The sequence below is a fragment of the Petaurus breviceps genome, unplaced genomic scaffold (genome assembly GCF_028583685.1).
Source record: "Petaurus breviceps papuanus isolate PSGF00001 unplaced genomic scaffold, PetGlider_PUasm1.0 186, whole genome shotgun sequence".
NCBI classification, from domain to species: domain Eukaryota; kingdom Metazoa; phylum Chordata; class Mammalia; order Diprotodontia; family Petauridae; genus Petaurus; species Petaurus breviceps.
In genome coordinates this window covers 24363478-24390178 of record NW_027185798.1, presented here as the reverse complement: position 1 = coordinate 24390178, position 26701 = coordinate 24363478, and the positions used below count along the sequence as shown (strand labels likewise).

Sequence of the window (26701 nt, the reverse complement as noted above, 5' to 3'; positions counted from 1 at the left end):
TCTCTCTCCCTCTCCCTCCCTCCCTCCCTCTCTCTCTCCCTCTCTCTGTCTCTCATCTATAATAAAATGTTCATGAATCCCAAAATTGAGTCTGGTTGGTGTTAGCTGCTATAATGGAATGAGTTCTGGGCTTAGGGTCATGGGAACGAGTTCAAATCCTGATTCTGCCACTTATTGCCCATGTGACATTGGACAAATCATGTCACCTCCCTGGGCCTCAGTTTTCTTATCTGTAAAATGGACTAAATTGGATTAGATGACTTCAACAGTGCCTCCTAGCTCTCAAGCTCTGGGCTTACGAATTTAGAAGCTCTTAGCAAGGGTTCGATGAGGGTTATGGGGAACAGGGTTCGTATAAGTATTCTCTATCTTTTTCTACTCCAGGACCATGCTGACTTCGCACTCCCTAGCTTGGACCAAGATTTGGAGAAAGGCCCTGTGGATGGCTGGGCAAGGATCCAGGGTTGGGGTGGGGGATGGGAAAGGGGCTTGCTTCTCTGCTGGCCCTCTGTTTACCGTGTGGGTGCTGAGGAGAAGCCAAGGAGAGGCAGGGTGTGTTTCCCTGCCAAAGCAGGCTGTGTCAAATTAGGTTGTTTAAAAAAAAAGCGAAACAAAAAAACCAAACCCTGTCCAAGGAACTGCTTCCCTATCTGCTCTGGTCGGAGGATTAAGAGTTGGTGTTTACAATCTGGGGAATAGTCTTCTGAGACTCTACAAAGTAAAAATTTTGCCTTCAGAGGAAATTTCTTCCTCATAACCTCTCCCTGGGTCTCAGTTTCCTCTTCTGTAAAATGAGACATTTGGACTGTATGCCTGAGAATTCTTCCAGCTTTAGACGTATGATCCTATAATCCTTTTTAGCCTATCACACCTTCTCTTCTTCCTCCAGATTTCATGTAGAATCCTTTGTGATTGAGTCAGGGAAAAAAAATCCCCTCTGAGTCATTGTAGGGTTAAGTTTTTGACACGATAATTCAGGCTGAGTTGTGTTCCCAATGGTCTAGGGGGTGAGGAGGGGAGGGGAATTTCCCTAGGAGACCAAGTGCTGCAAACATATCCTGAGTAGATGGGAAGGTTACCATGGCTTCTGGGCTTCAACTATTGAGGTTGACTATTTCTTACTTCCCTCCCTTCCCGTCCCCCTTACCTCCCTGCCACCAAGCAAGCCTGTTAAGATTGAATTTAGGGTCCCCAAAGTCTTAATCTGCTTTTTTTTTCTTTCTTTAAAAAAGAAGGTCCAATTCTGCTGTGGTCAGTGGAAAGCTTTCCGGCTTCAGTGATGTCAGTAACAGCTGAGCATGGACCCATTTGTCATTATTTCTTACAGTTGTTCTCAAGGCCAAGGCCGGCTGAGTTGTCCCAGGCTCTCTTAGCGGCCTCTTCTTGGCTCTCCCCCTTCCAGATGGATGAGAGAACAATGGACTCTGTCTGTCCAAGCCTGGATGGGGTGACGACTCTGCTCCAATGTGTGGGGAAACAGGTTTTTTGCAAGTTTGGCATATTTATCTTGATGGCCTGTGACTCAGGGATAAGCTGCAGCAGCCTAGAAGGCCAGGCAATCTTTGAGCAAAGCTATTTGCAAAATCCAAAGGTTGTCTAGCTGAATAAGATTTGTCTACATTCTCTCAGGCCCTGGTCTTATAACAGAGTTGGATGAGTCAGAAAAAACACCTTCACTCTCTCCCCTTGTCCAAGGTCTTCTCTTTGCTTTTGACTGAAATGACAAGCCAGATGATTTTTAAAAGTCGAGAGAAATTCACCCGAGCCACAGGCAGAGAAGTCACCTTTGGAGAGCTCCTCCGAATCTCAAAGTCTCCTGCTCTGGACCTTGGCATATAAATAAATCTCTTGGCTACTCTCTGACTTTCTGGAAGACCCTACTGCAGATTTTTCAGATGTTTTTCAGTTATTTCAGATTTGTGTAAGCGTGGTCCGGGTTGACTCTCTTCAGAGTTATAACTAGGAGTGGCAACCATACCTTTGCCCTAGGGTGCTGAATTTAAAGGGGGTCGTATGTAATGGACACTGACCACAGGTCCAGGGCTTTGGCCATTCAGGATCAATAGAGATTAGCACTTAGTTATCAATAATAATAATTAGTCAATGACAATAATAATTAGTCTATCATCATAATCAAAATAGGAAGCTATCAGATTGTCAGCTGGCTGAGCTCTGCCTCCACTTGTCCCCAGCCTGAGACAATCTCCCCAGAAACATCCTTGCAGTCCTGGGGGACCCAGTTTCAGGGTTTTTGTTACCCCCTTTCCCTAGTGGGTTGTCGTTTTGACCCTTTACCTCTCAATTTTAGCCAAAGGCATTGTTCTTACTGTTTCTCCCCTCCTGTTTTGTGATTGTTGCTCCAGATGCAAAAATTCCTAGAGACACTCAGTTCTATCTCTGGCAGCTTTCCCCAAATAATAATAAAGGTAGGCAGCAGAAAAAAATGCTGGATTTGGAGTCAAAAGATCTGGGTTCGAATTCTAACTTTACCACTTACTCTCTGAGTATGACCTTTGACTTACTTGGGCCTCAGCTTCCTCATCTGTTAAATGAGAGGGTGGGCCTTCTAAATCTATTCTGTCATCTTTGATCATCTCTTACAACAATCTTGACAATTGTTCTCCAAGCATTTATTAAGCACCCATGGTATGCCTGGCTCTGTGCTTAACATTAGGGATGCCGCAAAGACAAAAATGAAAGCCCTCCTGACTCCTTGGAGGGCCCTCTCTCCTCAGACGTGCCTCTTGGGGTCCTCAGTTTCCTTTAGGACTCAGCTCAAATGCCATCTGCAAGAGACCTGCCTGGGTCCCCAGGTCCCAGAGCCTTCCCTTCTAAGGCTACCTTGTGTCTGCCCTGTATAGATCATAAGTAGAGGGGGCCAAGGGGGGCCAGAGTGCACAGTTAGGAAGACCTGAGTTCAAATTCAGCTTCAGATGTTTACCAGCTGTGTGGCCCTGGTCAATCGCTTCCTTTCTGCTTGCCTGTGTTTCTTCAACTGTGAAATGGGGATAATAACAGCACCGGCCTCCCAGGGTTGTTGTGAGGCCCAACTGTAGGGGTCTTAGCACATAGCAGGTGCTATATAAATGCTCATTCCTTTCCCTCCTCTCCATATTCCTGGTGCCATCTAACTCTCTCCTCTCCATTGTGACAAATCTGGCTGTAATTCCATGTATCCATCTCAGCTCCATGTACGTGTATGTGTGTTTACATATGCACATGCGTATGTGGCATTGTGGTCACAGGGACTTGGCTGAGAGGCCAGATCACTAGGCAGTTTCCAGGGGCTCTGGAGCTCACTCCAAAGTGGTCACTGGAAATGTACACACAGACCTGTCGAGTCCCCCCCAGGCTGGCTCGCTGTGTTTTGGGGCCTCCTCCAAGCCCGGCCTCTTGTCTAAGTAGCCTTCTGTCCCTCCTCCCCTCCTGCCCTCGCACAACCAATATTATGTGATTCACCGGGCTCAGGCTCGCTGGCAGGCTGCCTCGTCCTGCCTCTGATGGATGGGGGAGGCTCCAGCTCCAGTTTCAGACACATCGGGCCGTTTGTCTCTGTGTTGAGAGGTTAAGCTGGACTTGGGATCACAAAGAATTGGGTTAAACATCTACCTGATCCTTAATAGCTATGGGATGGCAGACAATTAAAAAAATCAAGCACGTATTAAGTGTCTACTATGAGCTTGGCATGGTGTTATAAGCTTTATAAATGTTATTTTATCTATACAACAACCCTGGGAGTGGGTACTATGATGATGTCCATTTTACAGATGAGGAAACTGAGGGAAGCAGAGGTCAATGGAACTGCCCAGAGTCACACAGCTAAGAAGTGAGACTGAGACTGGATTTGAACTCAGGACTGCCCTGTCAACCTAACCTCCCTGGGTCCAGCCCCTCCTCATTTTACACATGAAGAGCTTGAGACCCAGGGGTCTGACATCCAGCTCTAAATCTATGTTCCTCTGTGCTAATGAAAGGGAAAAATGTCTTCAATTCAATAAGCATTAACCTCCTACTATGTGTCAGGTACTGTATTAGGATTCAAAAGAGAAACAGTAAATACAGCATAATATCCAGAGAAAGGTCCCTAGAAAGTTCAGGTGGGCCTAGGACAGGGGTTTATAACCTGAGGTCCATGAACTTGTTTTTAAAAATGTTTAAAAAATAGAATTGGTTTCCTTTGTCATTCTATATATTTTACTGTATGCATTAAAAAACCTTATTCTGAGAAGTGTTTCCTTAGGCTTCACCAGATCTGGAGGGGCTTCCTGTAGGAGGTGGTCCTTGAGATGAGCTTGAAGGATCCTAGGAAGCAGCTGTGAGCCTCAGGGAGAGTGCGTTGTAGACTTGGGGAGTATGTCATAGGGCACAGGAGCAAGAGCGAATGCCAGGACGGTATGGCTGGACTGTAGAGGGCAAGAGGAATGGGCCGGAAGCCTGCTAAGGTCTGCTCATGAAGGTATTCAAAAGCCAGACAAAAGAGACTGGTTTTTATCCTGGGGGCAACAAGGAGCCCCTGGAACTTCCTGAGCAAGTGAATGCATGGTCAGACTGGTGCTTTATGAGTCCCATTTAGGCAACTGAGAAGAAGAGAGACTGGAAAAGAGAAGAGAATAGAGGCAAGGAGGCTTATTAGGAGGCTATGGCCAGAGGCAACCAGAATTTGAACTAGGTTGTTGGTGGTGAGTGGAGGGAAGGGGACAGAGCTGACATGTATTGAAAGGTAGAGTTGATAGGACTTGGTGACTAATTGAATATGGAGAGAAAGAAGGGGAGAGAGAGAGAGATAGGAGAGAGACAGAGAGACAGATAGAGACAGAGACAGAGAGATGAGGGACAGAGACAGGGAGAGAAAGAAAGAGACAGAGACAGAGAGAGAGAGACAAAGGTAGAGACACACACAGAGGCAGAGTTTTGGCAGGAGTTAGGGGGGAGGAGGTAGGATCGGGGGAGAAGCATAGGTCATCTTTCGCTCGGTCATATTTCCCTTCACACAGGTTCCCAAGCGCAGGTGTAAATATGTCCTTCCTATGTTGGAGAAATTAATGGCTTCCCATTACCTCCAGGATCAAATACAAACTCCTTTGTTTGTCTTTAAGAGCACTTAGCAGTCAGCCTTGGCCTCTCTCCTCTCCACACTGTCTGGTCTAACCAACTTCCCTGATTGCTCTTCCCCACACATGGCAGGCTACCTCCCACCTCCCTGATTTGGCACTGTCCCACCTGCCTAGAATGCACTTTCGCCTCACCTCCTGGAATCTCAGGTTTCCCTCCAGACTCAGTTTAAGTGCCACCTCCTACATGAAGCCTTGCCTCATTTCCCCAGTCACTGGTTCCTGCAACGTCCAACGAAAGACTTCATATTTATATTGTATATGTTTTTTTTTGTGAGCCTCTTGTTTCTCCTCATGGGAAGTAAACTCCTCGAGGGCAAAGTTTATTCATTGTTGTCCTTGATTTCCTAGGACCTAGCACAGTGCCTGGAATATAGTAAGCATTTAAATAAATGTTTGTTGCTTGATTGATTGGTGGTGGCTGAGGGTCCTTTCCTTCTCGTCTGCTTTAAAAAAATTTCTTCACATTTGCTTTATTTATTTATTTTGCAGTAGGAATGGAGAGTCCATTTTAGATCTATAGAAGCCTAGACTGAATTGTCTCTGATGACTCGCGCTAAATAATTGTATTCTACACAGTCTAGCATTTTATATTCTAAAATTGCTTTCAAATCACACTTCATTAACCCTTCATAAAATCCCAGAAGTGTAAGCTCTTTGAGGGCAGAAACTTTCATTTTTGCCTGTGTATCTATATATCTTAGCCAGTGTCTGGCACATAAATGTTTATTGGTTGGTTATAAGTGAGGAAAGGCAGGCATTTAAAATATTGATAATTTTTTGTTTTTACTTTAATTTCTCAACATATACCTTCTCTCCTCCTCCCAGAGGAAGTGATACCATGTATTTTCTCTTATAATTTGCTATGTCTTACAATAAGTTATTAAAAAAGAGAAAAAACCAGGTCAGCAAAATTAACCAGAACATTGGTCAAGACAAGAGGTGTGTTGAAGAGCAGGTAGTTAAAATTTCAGTGTGGGCATTTATATCTCCAAAATTTCAAATGCTATAAAACAGGACTGGATTGATTGTTTTCTTGATTACCAAGATTTAAGAAGTGATGGAGAAAAGGTTAGTAATGCAGATTAAACTTAAAAGTGTGCCCTGTGTACATATTCCCTGGAAAACTGACCAGCCCATCACTGACCAAGTCTAACATCTATCTATCTGTCTGTCTGTCTATCATCTATCTCTCTGCCTATCTATCATGTCTGTCTGTCTGTCTATCTGTCTATACATCTAGATACAATTCCATACTTTTTGTCCCCCTCCTCACCCTGCCCAATAAGCGAGGAAGGGGAATTCTCATATCTCTTTTTTAGAGCTAGGTCTTATCATTACAATTTCATATCATTCAGTTTTGATTCTGTTGTTGCGGTTACTGTTTTTTCCATTTTCATTGCTGTTGTTATTGTATATATTGTTTCCCTAGTTCTGCTTTCTTCACTTTGCATTAGTTCACACAAGTCTTCCCAGGCTTCTCTGGATCCATCATGTCCATCACTTCTTATAGCACAACAAGACTCCATCATATTCATGCGGCACAATTTGTTTAGTCCTGACCCAATCATTGGGCTTTCATCTCCACATATTTGATGATACCACACAATTTAGTTCTTGGAGTCTTTACATTTTTAAAGCCTGAAATCATCAAAGAAAACTGGACAGAGAAGGGAAGTAAATGGCCAAATATTATAGAGCTCATTAATGGCAGATCCAAAACTAGAACTCAGGAGTTTAGGTTCCCACTTCAGTGCTTTTTTCACCATGGTACCACTTTCTGTTTCATGTGTATATATATATATGTTTTATTTACTCAATTAGAGTGGAAGCACTTTGTGGGAAGGAACCTGAAACAGACTGACAAACAAACAAACCAAGCCTACACTGAACCTGGCTCACATTTAGGATTTACAAAGCTACTGGAAATCCAAGCCCAGGCAGTTAAGTAGTTTCTTTCACTTTGGAATGAGCTTTCAGAGAAGAGAACAATCCCAGCACCCCCAGACTGTGCTGAATCTCAAAGTCTAGACAAGCTCCCTCAGCCATCTCCAGTGGAAAATAACTCACATGCGTAACTCATATTTCTATAGCACTTTAAGAGAGAGTGCTTTCCCCATGGCAACCCTGTGAGGCAAATTTTATGAAACCCATTTCATAAAGCAAAAGATCATAGACTTCTGTCTAGGGTAGATCTCAGAGGCAATCTAGTCTAACCTCCTCATTTTTCAGATGAGGAAATTGAGGTCCATGAAGGGACAGAAGGGACCTTGGCAACTATCCAGAACAAACCCTGAATTTTACAGATGGGGAAACTGAGGCCCTGAGAGGGAAAGTGCCTTGTTCAAAGTCACACAAGGAGTAAGAGGCAGAGCTGGGATTTGAACCTAGATCTTTTAACTCCAAAGCCTGTACTTCTCTACTTGAAACTTGAATATCCTGACTCTTTCCCACTATATTCTGTAGTTCTAGGAAAGTAAGAAAACCTATGGTGAATTAGGCAGAGGAGAGAAAGCCTCTGAAAGAAGGGGAGGCAATAATTCTGTTTATCTTCCAAGTACCCCTTGCTCCAGTGGGCAGTCCCTACAGCTTCTGCTTGGAGACATGCTGCGTGCTTTCTCTGTGCAGCCCTGGAAGTCCCTGTTGTGGGTGGCGTTCACCTTCCAACCCAAGAATAACAGATGCAGATGTGTCTCAGAGAGATGTTGACCTAAGGTCTCACATTCTGAAATCTCACCAAATAGAAAAATGGTTGTAAATGAAAGCCAGAGAAGCCCATCCCCTACCCAGAGCTGTAACTAGGAATTCTGGCACAAGGGGAAAGTATCACAAACAGCTTCTGGGGGGAGTGACATGAAGTATGTCCTTAGCTGGGGAATGGGGCAGGATGTTGCCCCATATGGGAAGGGAAGGCAGAGACCCAAGGATACTGGCAGGAGATGCTGCTGTCTGGAAGGGGTGGGGATAGAGTTCGTCTCAGTCCACCATCTGGCAGTGAATTATTTTAACACGAATTATTCTTGCTGAATAAGGTACTAAATAAGTGCTTTATAGGATAGGACTGTTGGTATTCAGTACCTTGGGGCATAGCTCCAGTCACCCTGCCTTAGTTATGACTCTTCCTCTCTAAATGTTGTGTTAGGGAGAGATAGAAGATTGAGACTGGGTTCTCTTCTGCAAACAGTGGTTCACTTAAAAAGGCTGGGAATGAATGAATGAAGTAATGAATGAAAAACATTTATTAAGTACTTACTACAGGTCAACTATTGAATATCTACATGGCTTCCTTCCTAATGTTCAGTTTGTGACTACTTCCTTGGTCGGGGTGGGGGGAAGGAGAAAAATATTGGGTTTTAGGCAAGATTGTCTCACTCTTGTAAAGGTGAGAATTGAGAAGAATGCTTTCCGAAATCCTCTTCCACATTTTCACTATCAAATGCTAGATATTATTATTCCCAATCAATTAAAAGCATTTATTAAATACCTACAATATGCCAGGTAAAGTCCCTGCCCTCAAAGGGTTTGCACTCTGTCACTATTCTACTAAAATTGTCCTCTCAGAGATCATTAATAATTTCCCTCTCACTAAACTTAATGGTCACTCCTCAGACTCTTCTCCTTGGCCTCCTTCCAGAACCTGACCTAGTTGACCCCACCCTCCTTTTGGATACTCTTGCTTCCATTGGCTTCTGTGAGATACCACATTCTACTGGTTCTCGCCTTACTTGTCTTACTTCTTCTTTTCTGTACAATGGAGTGATTTTTTTTTCTTTCTCTTGCTCTGTCAAAGTAGATGTTCCCCACATTTCTTGGGGACCTTAGCCATCTAATCTTTTCTTTCAATGAGCTAGGAATGATAAGTTTAGAGAAAAATGGACTCAGGGCTGACATGATAGATAGCTGTCTTTAAATATCTGACGAGAAGAGAGTAGACATTGTTTTTTTTTTTTTTGGAGGGGGGAAGGCAGGGCAATTGGGGTTAAGTGACTTGCCCAAGGTCACACGGCTAGTAAGTGTTAAGGGTCTGATGCTGGATTTGAACTCAGGTCCTCCTGACTCCAGGGCCTGTGTTCTATTCACTGCGCCACCTGGCTGCCCTTAGGTGACTACTTCTTAGGGACGTCATAGAAAGGATTCCTACATCAAGTGGGGGGTGAGGTGAGATGACCTCTAAGGGTCCTTCTAACTCCCAAATTCTATGATTGTAAGATTCTGAGTTTCTTTGTTCAAAGATTCCATGATCCTAAGATTCTAATGAATCTAAGATTCTGGATTTTCTGATTCTGTTATCAGAAATCCTGTGATCCAAAGATCCTATGAATCAAAGATTCTCAGGTTCTATGATTCTAAGATCCTATGAACCTAAGATTCTGGAATTCTTGATCTGATTCTACGATTCTAATGATCTAAAATTCTGATTTGCAGATCCTGAGTTTTTGTTTCTAAGTTGCAATGAGTCTATACTTCCATAAGTTTGAGTTTCCACAATTTTACAACTTAAAAACTTTCATGGTATAAAAATTATATAAATTTATGAATAAGTTAATGTGTAAAATCTTTAATAAATGTGAATGTAATTGAATTGGGTAGTGACCTCCTTCAGTCCATCTGGTATATGCCTTTGACTATTTTCTATAGCTACAATGTAAATTGTTAGCCCCACATGACAAATGCTGAATGGGTTTTAGTCCAGAAACCCCCCCCCCCCCAACAAACTTGCCTTCCCAGATGAATTTTCTTTCTTTTGTCAGAAAATGAAAACAAAGTAACCCAATGTATTTCCCCTTTGACCTTGGAAGCCCAAGAGGAAAGGTGCTAAATTCAGTGGTCAGCTCACAGAGATGCCCATTGCTGTGCACTTCCTCTGCACCTTTAAGATGGTCTTTGTTCCGTTCAGAATCCCTGATTGCCCCATTTTGGCCTCATATTGAATCTTGTAAGCCCTCTCAAATCCTTTTGGAAGTGCGTAGGGAATAAACAAAAAATAATAAAGTATAATTTGTTTTTATTTTGCTTTTAAATGTGGAGAAAAGAATGTGTAATTTGATTCTAAACTTTGGTTGATTAAAATAAATGAGGTTCTTGCATTTGTTCATTCTCTCTTTCTCCCTTCTCTTTCTCTCCCCTCTTCCTTCTCCCCCTCTCCCCTCTCTTCTCTCTCTCTCTCTCTCTCTCTCTCTCTCTCTCTCTCTCTCTATATATATATATATATATATATATATATATATATATATATTCTGTTTGTTTTTACCATCCCCTTCTTTCTTCCTCCTTCCTCCCAGTTTCCCGACTCCCCTTCTTCTATTGTGAACATTCTTTTGATCCCTTCTCTAAAGAGGCAGCAGAAATGTGGGGACCTCAGAAGTGGCTGGTAGAACTTAATTCCTTTTTGACATCCTCTGGGGTAGAAAGTAATTGAAAGTCTTAGTTTCCAAAGTTGATGCCAAAGCCACAACACAGGGTCAACATACTAGAGGACAAGCTGGAGCCAGTCATTGGGATGTACTGGGGAAAATATCCTTGGAGGGCCTCCTCATGGCAAAAGGGAAATGTCTGTCCTCACAGACAGCAACCCAAGCTGGAGACCCCCCTTCTTGCTTTCGGTATATCGTTACCTTGTTCAGAAACCTTCAGTGGATCTCTGGGATGTATGTTCTCTGAGGGCAGGAACTGTTTCATTTGTTTGGTTTTTAATCACTGGTGCCCCATATAGCAACTAGAAGTTGTAAGGGTATAAATGTTTGATGAATGAGTGAATGCAAGAATGGATATGCTGTACTTCATGAAGTCTAAATTCTTCTGCCCAGCTTTCTTTGGGATAGTACTTTACAAACCTTAAATCATGATGTAAATTCAGCTTTGAGACCACTTTAAATCATTTACTCTCTACCTCCCACTAGTGGAACATCAACTGGAGAATTGAATCTGGTTTGAATGACCATACTCAAATGATATAGACGGCTCACAGTGGACACACAATACACAAACATGGTCAGAGATTTAGAAAACATGACCTACAATGGAGGAGTTGTAAAAAGAAAGGAACACTAATGCATTGTTGGTGGAGCTATCAAATAGTACAACAGTTCTGGAAAGCAATTTGAATTATGTAGATAAAGTGGCGAAAAGGTCCATACCCCTTGATCAAGAGATTCCATTGCAAAGAATATATCCCAAGGAGGTCACTGACAAAAAGAAAGGTTCCATGTACACCAAAATATTTATAGCAACATTTTTTGTAGTGGCAAAGAACCGGAAATAAAGGTAGAAATGTCTATTGACTGGGGGATGGCTAAACAAATGGTTACAATGAGTGAAAAAGAAGTTTATTGTGTTATAAGAATGATGAATATGATAAATACACAGAAACATGGGAAGACTTACACAAACTGAAGCAGAACGAAATAAGAAACAATACACACCATGACTACAACAAAGTAAATGGAAAGTACATCGACCACAAAACAATCAGCAATGAATGTTTATATGTGTATGGCTGGTCCTGTTGTCATGTTCCCCTTTGCTCTCATGGCAGAGTAGCACAGTGGAAAGAACACTATGGGCTATGCAATTAGAGGATGTGGGTTCATATCCCACCTATGAGCCTCAGTTTCCTTATCTGTAAAAGGAGGTTGGACTAGATGACCTCTGAGATTCCTTCCAGCTCTGATCCCATGACCCATTTGGGCTGTCCTGCTTTCTCTAGGCTGGTTGACTCAAGCGCATTGGGGACATATAGTGAGCCAGTGGAGAAATGCATCCCAAAGTTTGCATTCGTTATCACCAGGGGGATTACGACATGTCTAATCTTCTGGGCTTGGTATGCGGAGTATTCTGTCCAGGACTCCTTTCACTTTTTTTATGGGGCTTTAAACATTTCTTCAAACCCAATCCAAGGACTGATTTATTTTCAAAGGCCACAATTCTTTATCTCCTGGCACTGAGCTCATTTTTCCTCTCAGGCTTGATTAGCCACATTTAGCCAAGCTCAGTTTCTTATTGCGTTCTGCAGGCAGGGGAATGTGTCTTTTTACAGCCAGCATCCCAGAATTTCAAAACTGCAAGGCATCTGAGAAGTCCCTTCCAGTCTCATTGGCACCTGCTCCTAAGTCCCTGTTAGGACATCTCTCCAGGGGAAGTGACTTGCCCCAAATCCTATGGAGAATGAGCAGCAGAGAGATTTGAATGGGAGTCCTCTCAGAGGATCAGGGGGCTTTTAGCGGGTGGTGGTGATGTGTGTGTGTGTGTGTGTGTGTGTGTGTGTGTGTGTGTGTGAGTGTGAGTGTGAGTGTGTAACTTCTTATTCTTTTGCTTCAAAAGGTCCATGATTTCATTCTTTTTGGGAGCCCCTCTACCAATGAAGGTTGATCACAGCCCTTCTGGCCTTAGGAGGTGGATTCAAAGGGCTTAGAGTTAGAAGGAAATTGAGGGGGAGCTTAGTTCAACTACCTTGTTTCATTGTTAGGATAGGAATAAGGACTGGACATGTGATTTCACTGATGGGGAGCTCCAGGTGAGTAAATTCTCTTCACCTGTGCAAGTCAGTGTCTTCTCTACAATTGATGGATCTGATGAAAGAGTTGCCCCAGGGGCACTGAGGTTAAGTGACTTGTCCAGGGTCACTGAGGCAGTCTGCATCAGAGATGGGACTAGAACCCAGATCTTTCTGACTTTGAGACTAGTTCTTTGTCCATTGGGCTATGCTGCCTCCCTGTTTTCTTGCTATTTAAGAATAGGGACTGGAAACTTTTGTTCCTTCTTTCACAGTAAAAGCCTTCATGTATCCCACAATTTGTTTATCCATTACCCAAATAATGGGCACGCACCTTGATTCTAACATTTCACTATCACAGAAAGGGAAATTTAGTTATATGTAGGGTCTTTCTGTCTTTGGCCTTTTTAGCTTAAAAGTCCAGTAGTGTGTTCTCTGGGCAGGAGAATTGTGTAGAGTGCTGGGTCTGGAATCAAGAAGACATCTTCCTGAGTTCAAATCTGGCCTCAGACACTTATCAGTTGATAAGTTGTGATCAGTTGTGACCCTGGGAAAAGTCACTTCACCCTGTTTGCCTCAGTTTCCTCATCTGTCAAATGAGTTGGAGAAAGAAATGGCAGACCACTTCAGTACCTCTGCCAAGATGAAATGACCTCAAATGGGGTCATAGAGAGTTGGATATGAATGAAAAAGTGGGTTCTTGGGGTAAAATTTAATGACTTTTCTTGAACAATCATTACAAGACATTTTCCTGCATTTTTTGGCCCAATTCACAACTCCACCAACAGTTTATTCCAGGACCTGTCTTTCCATAGTTCCTCCTACATGGAATCTATCCATCTTTTGTTCCCTTAGTATACCCTTTACACTCTTGGCTACCCAGCCAAACTGGTCTTGTGGCTGTTTCTCATACATAACATTCCATCTCCTATCTCTGAGCTTTTTCGTAAATAGTTTGTCTCTCATACTAGGAATGAACCCTGCCCCCTTACACCTATTAATTAGACTCTTCATTCAATTAACACGCATTTATCAAAGTACCAGGCATTCTGCTAAGTGCTGAGTATACAAAGAAAGGCAACCCCCCCCCCCCATCAAACCTCCCAAGTCAAAAGAATAAAACTGTGTTGGAGGCTTTGAGAACTAAGGAAGAAGATACAGCCCTGTGGAGGGTTAAAGTCTGGGCATGGCTGGAAAGAGAGCATTGCTTAAAGCCTGTGTGGTTTGGTTTGCTAGGCTCAAGGAAGGGGTTATCTACACCCTAGGTGTGTTTGGCTCCCATCACATTTTCTCTGGACAACCAGTGAGGCCATAAGACCTTTAGTGCACGTTTTGAGGACCAGGGAGCCTTACACATCCTATTTCACCCAGAGAGGGCAGAGGGTGGGAGAGATGGCTTTGCCTATGTCGGGGATCCCTTTCTCTACTGGCCCCTTGGATGAGGCTCTGCATCTCCTTTCTCAGGTCCAAGAGGAGTGTGTGTCCTGAGCCCATAATGGAGATCCTGAGGTCTTCTATTCTGTTTGTGGGTAGCAAGAAGGAATGGGTCTAGTGGTTAGTTAGGGGGTGATGGCCCCTGATAAGAATTGACCCCAGAATAAGGAAAGTTGGCTCTTGTCTGAAAATGTACCTCTGAGGTTCACTTGACAACTATCAAGGGAAGCTACCTAGGAAAGAGGAAGTATTCTTATCCACTTAATAACTTTGTCCACCCATGGTGCAGGCCAATGAATGCTGCCTTCTTCAAATAATTTTTCCCTTAAGCAGGAGTGTTCTGGAATCAAACACAAGGGTTCTGATTGTTCTATTTCAGTGTGAACATTTTCACCTTGGAAATCTACAAATGCTACAAATAAGGGTTTGATTTATTGCTTTGTTGATTATCTGAACTTGAGAAAATGATAGAAAAAATCTTAATGCAGATTATGCTTAAAAGTACATTGTGGCTACATTTTTCTTTTTAGAAAGATGGTTATTAAACATTTACCAGCACACTCCTGACCTTGTGGGATCCTAGACATATTGGTGAGGGAGCAATCACGGAAACCAGAGATTTCACCTGATGTTCAAGGATTAATAGGGTGCGGAGAAGGAGCCTGGATGGGCCTGAATTTCCATATTCTGGTCATAGGATCAGGACTAGTCAAGTTACAGTAAAAATAAATTTGAAAACACATACTACATTGCTTCATTTATGTTTTCTGGCACATTGGCATTATTTTAATTAGACTTCAGCAATATTTTCATACCCTAACTTCCTATTTCCAATATCTTAGAATGTACCCCAATGGTTCTTTTGCTATTTCAAATGCTAATGTTTCTGCAAAATTCATTAGTGAATCAAAGGCTAGAACAGCCTTCTCTCAAGTGGTCTTCTTGCCCTTCAGAAAATATTCTTTCTTGCTGATGTACTAAGTGTCTTTTGCCTTGTTAAAGTAGTCTGACTCAGATAAACAGTATGATATAGTGCAGACAGAATGCACTGGACTTGGAATCAGGAGACCCAGGTTTGGATGCCAGTGCCAACACTTGCTTGCTTGCATGACCATTGGGCAAAGGACTCACTGTCTTTGAACCTCAGTCTTTTCATCTGTGAAAATAAGGATAATAATTCTCACAGTGCTTGCCTTATAGGGCTTTTATGAGGAAAATGCTTCACAAGCCTGAAAACCTCATATGGCTGTGAGTTATTATTGTTAGCAGTATTTGAACAATTTATATGTGATTCCAGGATCCTTAACATAGGGTACTATATCAAACCCCTTGTTAATTTTTGTCACATTGCTCTGTCTCACTTAGATGTAGCTTGGTGGTGCAGGGGACAGGGCACCAGGCCTGGAGTCTGGAAAACCTGAGTTTAAATCCAGCTTCAGACACTTACTAGCTGTGTGACTCTGGGCAAGTCCCTTAACCTCTTCCTGTTTTCTCAGCTGTAAAGTGGGGAGAATCTTTACATCCTGGGAGTTATTGTGAGGTTCAAATGAAATAATATTTGTAAAACACCTAGCATGGCACCTGACTCATAGTAGGTGCTTCACAAAGCCTTCTTGTCTCCCCTCCCCTTTCCTTTTCTGTTAAGTTTGTTTACGGAGTTTTGACCTTGTTTATTTTTTGGGGGAGATGCTCCTTCAAAATCTTTAAGTTTTTCTTCATCAGTCATCAGCTTCACCACAACCACCACTTTTATGATCACTTTTTTTTTTTTTTAAGCAATCAGGGTTAAGTAACTTGCTCAAGGTTACGCGGCCAGTTATTTCTGGGTGTGGTGCTAAGTGTCTGAGCCCGGATTTGATCCCCAGGTCATCCCGACACTGGAGCCAGTGCTCTTACTCACTGAGCCACCTGGCTGCCCCTTATGATCACTTTTTAGAGGCCATTTAGTCAAGTAACCTTATTTTATAATTGAATCACCATCACCATCCTCATCCTTGTCATTCATGAGGCCATCATTTCGTACAAATCTCAGGACTTGATTTTTAACAGACAACTTACAGGAAACATTAGAAATGATATTTTTAATATAACAAGAATGACATGATTAAGTGATGGATCAACATTCTTATGAAATATCTGCAGTAAAAACGCTTTTTATTCTGTCTAACACATTGATTGGTTGATTCAATGGAGCAGTGCCAGGGCCAGGAAGATGGCAGAGTATTACTGGTAACTGATCCTATTTTTTTCAACATGAGGCCTACAGTTAGTTGTTCAGGAATAGACTAGTTTTGCTAATCTTAGATTAGGGTAGCTAAGCAGTGCAGTAGATGGAGTGACAGCCCTGGAGTCAGGAAGACCTGAGTTCAAATGTGGCCTCAGACATTTACTAGTTGTGTGACCATAGGCAAATCACTTCACCCTATCTGTAAAATGAGCTGGAGAAGGAAATGGCAAAACCACTCCAGTATCTTTGCCAAGAAAACCTCAAATGGGGTCATGAAGAGTCAAACATGACTGGAAAATGACAGCAAAAGCCTTAGATTACCTCTGTTGATTGGATCACAGGATTTAGAGTGAGAAGGGTCTTTACCAATCTTCTAGTCTAATAGGTCTCCAAGTATGATCCCAGCTGTCCAGAGCCTTTTATAATGGGTCTGCTCTTTCAAAACTATTTTCTTAAAAATATTAAGAAATTATCTGCCTATTCAAATTTCTCCAACTATATATCAATGTGAGGTCAGATTTTCTTCATATACTTCAACCAAAAAAATATTGCAACAAACTGAATGCAGAAGCAAATATAATAATATAGTTGATTTTTATTAAACTAGACATTAAAGAGATTTGCAAAAGTATATAATTTTTGAAAATATAGTTATTTTTAATAAAAAGGATATTTATATTAATGCGTTATGCTATTATTGTGCTTATTATATTAGGCTTATTGTGGCAATTTAAAAATTAACTGATAAATATTTTAAAATGTTATTAGTTCTAATTTCTAATGCAGTAAAGATTGATGGACAGAAATAAAAGCTCTTTGGAGGTGCTTAATAATTTTTAAAAATGCAAAAGCTTCCTGAGAAGCTATTGAGAAGTGGTGTTCTGATCCACATAAAGAAACAGGAGATTAGAGAGATTAAGAGACTTGCCAGTAATCAATAAGTAATAAATATTAGAGCTGGGATTTGAACCTGGGACCCCTGACCCCTGTCCATCACTGTCTCCTTTTGACCCATCCTACTTGCTTCAGGAACAAAACCATGATGGACCCCATCAGGAACAAGCTCACTTTGTCATCATCATAAGACCATTCAGGCCAGGGGTTCTTTAATCTTGTTTTAAGGTGTCATGGACGGCAATTCGTTGAAGCCTATGGATCTCTTCTCAGAATAAGGTTTTTAAATTTATAAAATAAAACAGAATTATAAAATTAATTATATTGAAATGCAGTTATAAAAATACAAAAAAATGTATGGACTGCAGGTAAAGAACCTTTAGTCTAGGCATTATTCAGAAGGGAGTCAGTCACTCTGAATCTGAGAGTCATTCAGAAGGTTGTGAGTATAGAATCCAGAAAGAGGAGCTCTGAACTTGGGATTCAGGCCGTTGGGTTTTTGGAACCAGGGAAAGAGTATCTAGATTTTAACCAGAAAGGACCTAGTTTCCCAAGGCCTGGGTTAAGAAAGTCCTGATTATAAAACAGATTGTTGCTGAAAAAATTTCCAGTATGTTCTTTGTAGAAAGAACACAGAGCCCTACTTGTACACCCCATGGAAGAGATCCTGAGTTCTTGAAGGCAATGCCAGTTGAGTGTAAGCTCTGCCTGGGGTCTACCATGTTGAAAAGCTTCAAGTGTGACCTTGGCTATAGATTGGGTCTACATTTTGAGGATGAGTTTAGGTGAGTATGGAGTAGACTGGTCTGAAAGTAAAGAATTCTCTGATCACAGGAACTCATGAGACAAAGATATATCTGAAATGCAACTCAACTCTGTGTGGTTCCTTTCCACTTTTTCAGTCATGGTTGTAAAATGAAAGAAAAGGTGGCACAGTGTGCTGAGAACTACAGTTTGTAGACACCCCCTCCATAATCTTAAACTTAGTCATTAGTTCCATAAATGTGATATCCTTGCTGAGTGATTGATAAGTAGACACATTGTGGGAGCAACCAAACTGTATTGACTTTGACCTTCTCACTATCGATGAAACTAGAAGAAAGAAGGACATTGAAACAAAATGGAAGACTGGTTTTCAGATTCTCTTTGGAGAGACAGATAAAGGAATCGGTGGAGCTAGTTTTATCATGTGTCCAAAGGCAACAAGAAATATCATTTCATGGGATATTTGTACATCTCTTTTAGTGGTGCTCATGACCACAAGACCGCTCCCCGTCCCCCTCCCCACCCCGGAAGATAATTGTACCCATGAACCATTTTGTTCAGAGGAAAAAGAGGAAGAGAAAGTCTATAATGAACCTTATGAGATCCTGTCAATGAAATCAACATAAACTGTAACACTTGGTGACTTCACCTCAAAGTTAAAAGCAGGTGAGAAGAAATATACTGGAAAATATAGGTCAAGAATAAAAAATGAAGGAGGACATTGCATAAAAGGCTCACACCTATATTTCATGAATCTTTTCTTTGAGAAAATAAATGGCGGGGACTAGCAGAGTGAGCCCCTAAAACATCTCAAAAATGAAATTGATTATATTTTAATAGTAGGAGGAATAAGTACACTAATTGTAAAATATAATTTTACTTTGAAATAACATTTTCAAACTACTATCTCTGCTTTCTTTGCTATGTTGATGAAAAAAAAATACTCTGCATCAATTAATACAGCTTTGAGGAATTCTTAAATTCCCATCCTTTTATTAGCAGAAAAGAAACGTCCCATTACTTCTGAGGGAGTCATACATGAATTAGGTGTATACAGAGTGCTACATACCCAATGGTCTGTGTAAAGTCAGACCACTAAAGGGAAGATCGTCTTCAAAGGTTTTCTGCAAAAATTGAAGGGGAGGGCAGAAGTAGGCTAAGAGACAGTTTGGCGTCTAAGGATTCGGACTTCTCCCATCAGCCACATGGACTTCCCTTCCATTCCCAGAGCCCCATAGGCAGTTCACAGGGCCAGTGGGAGGCCAGAAATGCCTGACCTTTAAACAAAAAGTAGACTTGGTAAAAAGACACGAACAAATAGTTCTCAAAAGAAAAATTGCAAACTATTAACAACCATATGACAATAATGTAAGTGGAAAAAAACAACAACAAAATAATAAAAATTGAATGCTTCAAAATTTAAATGGCCAGACATGGCTCCAAAGAAGATGTAAGAGAAGACAGCTTCCCCACCCTTTACTTCTTTGATGTTACCCTATAACACCAGATTTTTTTTCCTTTTTCAATTTTGCAAAACTTTTTTGCATTCTAGACAGCGATACAAAGAGAACCACTGAGGCAGCTAGGTAGCACAGTGAATAGAACACCAGCCCTGGAAGCAGGAGGATCTGAGCTCAAATCTGGCCTCAGATACTTAACATTTACTAGCCATGTGACCTTGGGCAAGTCACTTAACCCCAATTGCCCTGCCTTCCCCCCTCCAAAAAAAAAAGCAAAAAAAAAAGGAATCATTACCACTCAGAGAAGAGTCGATTGTGAACTCAAGAGAGGAGAAAACTCTGGGAACCCCCTTGAGTGGCCTACTTGGCAGAAATGCTGCACCCAATGGAAGTTGTGTAAGGCCATACATTCTGTTGGGGGAACAATATATACACATTGCTGTTGCTGCTCAGTCCCGTTCAGCTCTTCATGATTCTATTTGGAGTTTTCTGGGCAAAGATTCTGGAATGATTTGCCATTTCCTCCTCCAGCTCATTTTACAGATGAGGAAATTGAGGCAAACAGGGTTAAGTGACTTGCCCAGGGTCACACAGCTAGTAAGTGTTTGAAGCCAGATTGGAACTCAGGTTCTCCTGACTCCAGACCCAATGCTCTATCCATTGTTCCACCTAGCTGCCCCATGTACTACGTACATATATAAAATAAATGTAAAGGTAACGCTTTTTTGGGAGAGGAGAAGGTCCTAGCTTCTGGGTGGGGGTAGGGATCAGGAAAGACTTCACATTGAAGATAGAGCTTGAGGTGAGCTTCGAAGAAGTGAATGTGATGAGGGAAGGCATCATAGGCTCAGGTAACAGAATGTATGAAGCAAAAGCAGGGAGATGAGAGAAACGGCAAAAAGACCAGTTTGGCTTGACTGTAGAGTACATGAAAAGCAGTCATCGCTATTTGAAAGGCCACTGAAATCAGGCATGGTACCACAAGACTGGAGAAGAGCAAACGCTGGGCTGATTTTCCCGAAAAAGGAAAATTGGGGCCTCTGCAGGCTAGTGACTTTGACTTTTGGTTCCTGGGAAAATTCTAGGATGAGTCATTAAAGAGATGGTTGGGGAACAGTTAGAAAGGAAAGAGGCAACTATACCATCATGGCTTCATCCAGTGCAGGCCACGCCCATTTAAACTCATTTCCTTTCTTGATGGAATTACTAAATCAAAAGATAACGGGAATTTTGTGGATATAGTTTATCTGTAGGTACATTTAGCAGCATGTTCAGACAGCACCAATGGATAGCAAGTTAGGCTCTGAATCAAACAGGAAGAAGAGTGCAGATTGTCCTGCCTTTTGGAAATTGCAAAGCTCCTTTAATTACCCCAAACCTTCCCCAGAAACAAAGACCCTGTCAGTATGGAAAAGCACAGTCTCTGAAGAATTCAAAAGGAATGTCACACAGAGGTGATGGAGAGGCAGGCACAGGGTGGAGGGGGGCCTCCAGTAACACAGAATAAACAAGGAACTTCAAAGATGGATGAGGAAATGTATGATTGAAAAGGATGAGCTGGTCCCATGGCCAGAATGAGGGGATGACCTATGGATTACCATCCACAAGTGTAATGACCCCAAGAGCCTCCCCATTCCAATAAACATAGAAGACCAAGGAAGCTCAAAAACCTGTTACAGGGAAACGGAGTCACCTTGTCAGAGTAGGAATAGCAGTAATGACCAGAAGCCCCTTTCTTGAGGGGAGTGTGGCTGACAATTCTCTAAGAGCCCTTGTTTTTCCCACTAGCATGACCAGGACCAGCCCACATATTCAGTTCCTTGGTCCCTTTCACCAATGCTTGATCCTGCTGAACATAGATAAGAGTCCCACAAAAGCCTATCAGACTTCATTTGTTGGGGAGAGGCTGCCTCATTCCCTCCAGGGCCTAGGGTGGGGTGCCTAGCTCCATCTGGGGTCCCATTGGACCTGAACTATTTCTACCATCTTCCCTGATTACTCTTCATTTTAAAAGAATGTCCTTCCAATAAATCTGGCTTGCTTTATTGTCCTGTCCTGTTAGGTGTTTTGTGTTTCCTGTACTGGCCTATCAGGATTCCTAACTTTCTTAAGTCTGCTTTAAGACATTGAAGTGTCAGAGGAAGGTCCCCAGCCTTTGTGATCAACTCCAGAGAGGACATAAGTGCTATACAGCACAGGCAGGGAAGGCTGGGCTGCCATAGGATTGATCAATGACATCACTGGTCCATTTGAGCATCTGAATTCCCTCCACAGGATCATAGATTCAGAGCTTGAAAGGATTCACAGAAGTCCTCAAGTCCAACTGCCTCATTTTACAGATGTGGAAACAGAGGCTCAGAACTAAGTGACTTGCTTAAGATCACATAAGTGGGAAATAGCAGAGTCAGGATCCAAAGTTTTCTGGATCCTGGGTTCAAGGGACTGAAACAATAGAGCGTGGTTATGGTTTGCTGGCATGGGATTTTTTTTTTTAAATAAAAGCAATTCTGAGAAAGAGACACAGAGAGAGAGACAGACAGAGAGAAAGAGGGAGAAAGTGGGAGGGCGAAAAAGAGAGGAAGAAAGGAGAGGGAGAAAGAGGGAGAGAAAGAGAGAAGAGGGAAGTGGAGAGAGGGAGGGAGGGAGACAGAGAGAGAGTGCGAGAGAGCGAGCAAGCCCCAGGTTGCCATGACTTCTCACATTGTCTCTTCTCATTCCCATCCCCAAGGAGCTGGTTCTGGGAGTCTGCTTTTGTAAACTAGGACTTTTGTTAGAACTGGGAGCTGGGGAGAGGGTGTTGGGATTTAAATAGGCTCACAGTCAAATCAATAGTTTTGTAAAGGTGGTCATTATTAGATAGGAGAACTTTTCAGAGGAAATAAGGTTAAGAAGGATACTCAGCCAGAAAGAGCCAAAAGAATTATTTTCTCCTTAGAACCTGCCAATTATTCCGTCCTTGGAGCAGAGCCCTGTCCAGAGGGCTTCTAGGAGGTGAGACCAATGGGAAATGCGCTAATCGTCAGTGGTACAGGGAACCCTGTTACGCTAGGATGTCTAGGTAATGAGAATGCCTTTTGATATGGGATTGCGGAGACTGCTGGTCTCTCCAACATTCCTTTTCATGCAGTTGGATACAATGATAAGAGGAATCTACTAGAAAATATAGAAGCACCAGCACCCCCAGACAATGGCTGGAAAGGAAGTCTCGGTGTGCCTTTTAGCCCTGGTTTGACTCCACTGGAAACTATGCTATATCCTGGTATATTTTACTTATCTACCTCCTGTCTCCCATCTTCAGTAAATTTTTTGTCTTTTTTTTGAGGGGGGAAGGCCGGCAATTGGGGTTAAATGACTTGCCCAAGGTCACACAGCTAGTAAGTGTTAAGTGTCTGAGGAAGGATCTGAACTCAGGTCCCCCTGACTCCAGGGCCAGGACTCTATTCACTGTGCCACCTAGCCACCCCTTTAGTAAATTTTAGAAGCAGAAATAAATGCTTCATCAATTAGTCAAACTAAGTTCTATTAGATGAATTTGAGTTCTCTGAGGGTAGGGACTATAAGTTGTATGCTTATTTTTTTTTTTTTGCTTTTTGGAGGGGGGAGGACAGGGGAATTGGGGTTAAGTGATGTGCCCAAGGTCACACAGCTAGTAAGTGTTAAGTGTCTGAGGTCGGATTTGAACTCAGGTCCTCCTGACTCCAGGGCAGGTGTTCTATTCACTGCGCCATCTAGCTGCCCCAGTGCATGTTTAAATTTTTTAAAAAAATTTTGCATTTTTCAGTCATGTGACTCTTTGTGATGCTACTTTTGGGTTTTCTTGGCAGAGATATTGGAGTGGATTGCCATTTCCTTCTCCAGTTCATTTTACAGATGAGGAAATTGAGGCAAACAGGGTTAAGTGACTTGCCCAGGGTCACACAACTAGTAAGTGTCTGAGGTCAGATTTGAACTCATGAAGATGATTCTTTCTGATTCCAAGCCTGGTGCTCTATGCACTATGGCACTGTGTAGATGCCCCAATTTTTGCACAGTAAGCATTTAATAAATTCTGGTTGAATTGAATATAACTTATATATTGCAGAATAATGGGGTTTCCTTTTCAGCTGATTTAAATTAAATCAAAATACTATAATGTTGCTTTTTTTTTGATAATTTAGAATGTGAAATCTCTAGGACAAAGACTGTTTTTTTCTTTCTTTTCTCTTCTCTTCCCCCCCTCCCCCCAGTATTTCCATGCTTAGTACATACAGTACCTGGCATAGAGTAGGGTTACTAGATGCTCTTTGGCTGACTGACTGCCAAGTGGACTTGGTCTTTGAGCTCAGCTGGTGTTTACTCTGCAGAAGGTTTTCTCCAACCTGAGGTTAAATACTCCAGGCTGAGGTGATCAATCCATGCAGTCCTGGGATGCCAGAATGACTCCCAACCTGTTCCTACTGTCCCAACAACCACCCAAAAAACCTCTTAGGAATCCTTTGGTTCCAAACTCAGTAAAAATTCAAATCCAGTTGCTTCCCTATTATGTTAAGTAAGAGCTTCGAATCTGAAAAAAATTGAGATATGTGCAGAAAACCTGACTCCACAGAGTTCTTCCTACTAAAATTAAGGTGGCTTAAAGTAAATATGTAACACGTGTAATACACATGTAAATAAATTTAGATTTAAATAATAAATTTAGATTCAAATAACTCTGTACAGCTGTCTGGGAGACTTACCGTTAGATGATTTGCTGCCACTAGGGGCTATGAAAGATAAGAAAAGCTCCAGACTGTGGAACCAAGGTCATGGTCTAGAGAGAAAAAGCCCCTTCACCTGTTGAATGGTGGCAGTGGAACTGACCCAAGAATAATCCCGAGAACCTTGGATTAGAGGGTGTCTTGGCAGTTTCTTTCTTTCCTTTTTTTTTTTTTTTAAAGCAATCAGGGTTAAGTAACTTGCTCAAGATTACATGGCCAGTTATTTCTGGGTGTGGTGCTAAGTGTCTGAGCTCGGATTTGATGCTCAGGTTATCCCGACACTGGAGCCGGTGCTCTTACTTGCTGAGCCACCTGGCCGCCCCTCTGTCTTGGCAGTTTCATCACAGACTAGGGCCCTTCTCCCAGAGATAGACAGAAAGGATTAGTATTCTGCCACCAAAGGAATTCTAGCAACCTCTGGGGCATCTTGATTGGTGTATAATATGAAAGGTGTCTGGTTTTTGATGCCTTTGTTGACTGAGTTTGGAAAAAGACTCTAAAGACCTTTAGTATAAACCAGGGTTAGCCCTATCCTGTGTGACCACTCAGACTAAGCTTGTAATTGTGTCTAGAGCTACTTTCCCCTTCACTTTCATGTGTACTGCTTTGTCTTTCAGGGGTCTGAATGGATACCTGAGGAACTCTGTGCCTGGCAGAGGTGAAGGATCATCTATCAGAGACTCATTGATCTAAAGCTGGAAGGAAACCCAGAAGCCTCTTTTTTTCTTTTTGGAGGGCAATTGGAGTTAAGCGCCTCATCCAAGGTCACGTGGCTAGTAAGTGTTAAGTGTCTGAGGCTGGATTTGAACTTAGGTCCTCCTGACTCCAGGACCGGTGCTCTACTCACTGCACCACCTAGCCGTCCCCAGAAGCTTTTAACAGATGAGGAAACTGAGGCCTAGGGAGGTTGAATAACTTGCCCATAGTTACACAGGTAGTAAGCTCTAGAGAAGAGATTTGAAGCCAGGCACTCTGCCTCCCAAACCTAGACTCTTTCCTTGCTCTCAGGGTGGCTGAACCTTCCCTCTCCTGCTTTATTATATACTACTCCCTTTTAACCACACCATGATCCAGACAAAATAGCCTTTTAGTTGTTTTTCGTTCTCATTAGAATGGAAGCTTCTTGAGGGCAAGAACTGTCTTCCTTTTTGTTTAAATCTGCATACCAATCTCTTTGCATGGTGCCAAGCAAATAGTAAACACAATGCATGTAGTCTTGCTTGTACATAAGAGACATGTCTCTTTGCCCAGGCTTTATAACTATGCATATATAGTTAGCAAAATATCAAAAGAAAAAGTTCAGAGACCCCAGGTTAAGAACTCCTGCCCTAGAGCATCCTTGGTCACAACCGGGGAGATTACAGTTCCATCTTATCCGAGCTTATGCTGGTCTGTCTGACAGGAGCTCCCTCCCAGAACCTCCAGACTTTGGGTTATCTTTTTGTACCATCCTGAGCTAGATAGAAGAGATGTCTGTTATTTCTCTTTGAATTACTTGATCATTATTTGATCTGTTTCTCTTTGCTGGAGGTGGTAAGTTGGGTAAGAGCACCTGATTTTGAATCAGGAATACCTGCATTCAAATCCTGCCTCAGACACTTCCCTGTTGTACAACCCTGGGCAAGTCACTTAAGCCTCTCTCAGGCTCAGCTGTAAAATGGAGATCATCGTGGCACCCACCTCATAGGGTTGTTGTGAGGACCAAATGAGAGAGCAAATCTTAAAGCGTTCTATTAATGCTAGCTGTTGTTATATGTAGGGTGACTGGGCTCCTCTATAATCTTTCATGTTAACTAGAAGCATTTAATAAATGTTTGGTGGATTAACTAATATGTTCTTTTGCTGTATAACATTGGTTATCAAGAAATTCTGTGGCTGGATTTAAAGTGTGTGCAGGTAGATTACTTGAGATCTAGAATTGGGTGCACCTATGAGTAACCAGGTTTTTTTTTTTAAATAAAAAAAAAAAACAGAAAACAATGAGCTCCACACAGGTGCAGTGATGTTGATCTGAGATTGACCCAAAATATATAAAAAATTTGATCAACTCTTCTTTCCAAAGCTTGATGTCACATGACACAGATGAAGCAATATTATAGTAATCCATTGACATTTTCTTAGACTCACCCTTTTCAAGTCCTGTACAAATTGCAACTTACTCTTTTGGAAATTAACATGATTTTAAAAAATTCCTCCCCTTTGCATTTAACTAAAGAAAATTTTGAGTCTGTTTAATAAGATGGTTTATGGACTATTTTACTGCGTTTAGATACACTATTAGTCCAGGCTGTATTTACTTGATTAGGTCCTGATTTTACCCTGGATTTCAGTCAGTGTTTTCCCACTTACTTCCAAAAGTGTTGTACAGTAGTTGTTGGCATGTCTTTAGCGTAGCTGCACCTGAAATTAAGTGCTACACTCACTGGTTAGTGGTCCAGGAGGGAATTAACCTATAACACACTTAACAGAAGAGAATAGTGAGAGCCTTAACCGAAAGAATCTATCTACCATCTATCTATCTATCTATCTATCTATCTATCTATCTATCTATCTATCTATCTATCTATCTATCTATCTATCTA

General features: G+C 41.9%; 1 long non-coding RNA gene across 2 annotated transcripts in view; it reads left to right on the top strand.

The window, feature by feature from the left end:
- LOC138162107 (uncharacterized) overlaps positions 1-25951 on the top strand; it is a 77146-nt gene extending 51195 nt beyond the window's left edge. Inside the window, exon 4 of one of the 2 annotated variants that reach the window (XR_011168549.1) lies at positions 24737-25951. This is a non-coding gene — a long non-coding RNA (uncharacterized lncRNA). Of the gene's footprint in view, positions 1-384; positions 801-24736 lie in introns of those variants that run through there. The other variant, XR_011168550.1, reaches the window with a different exon arrangement.
- The last annotated feature ends 750 nt before the right edge of the window (positions 25952-26701 follow it).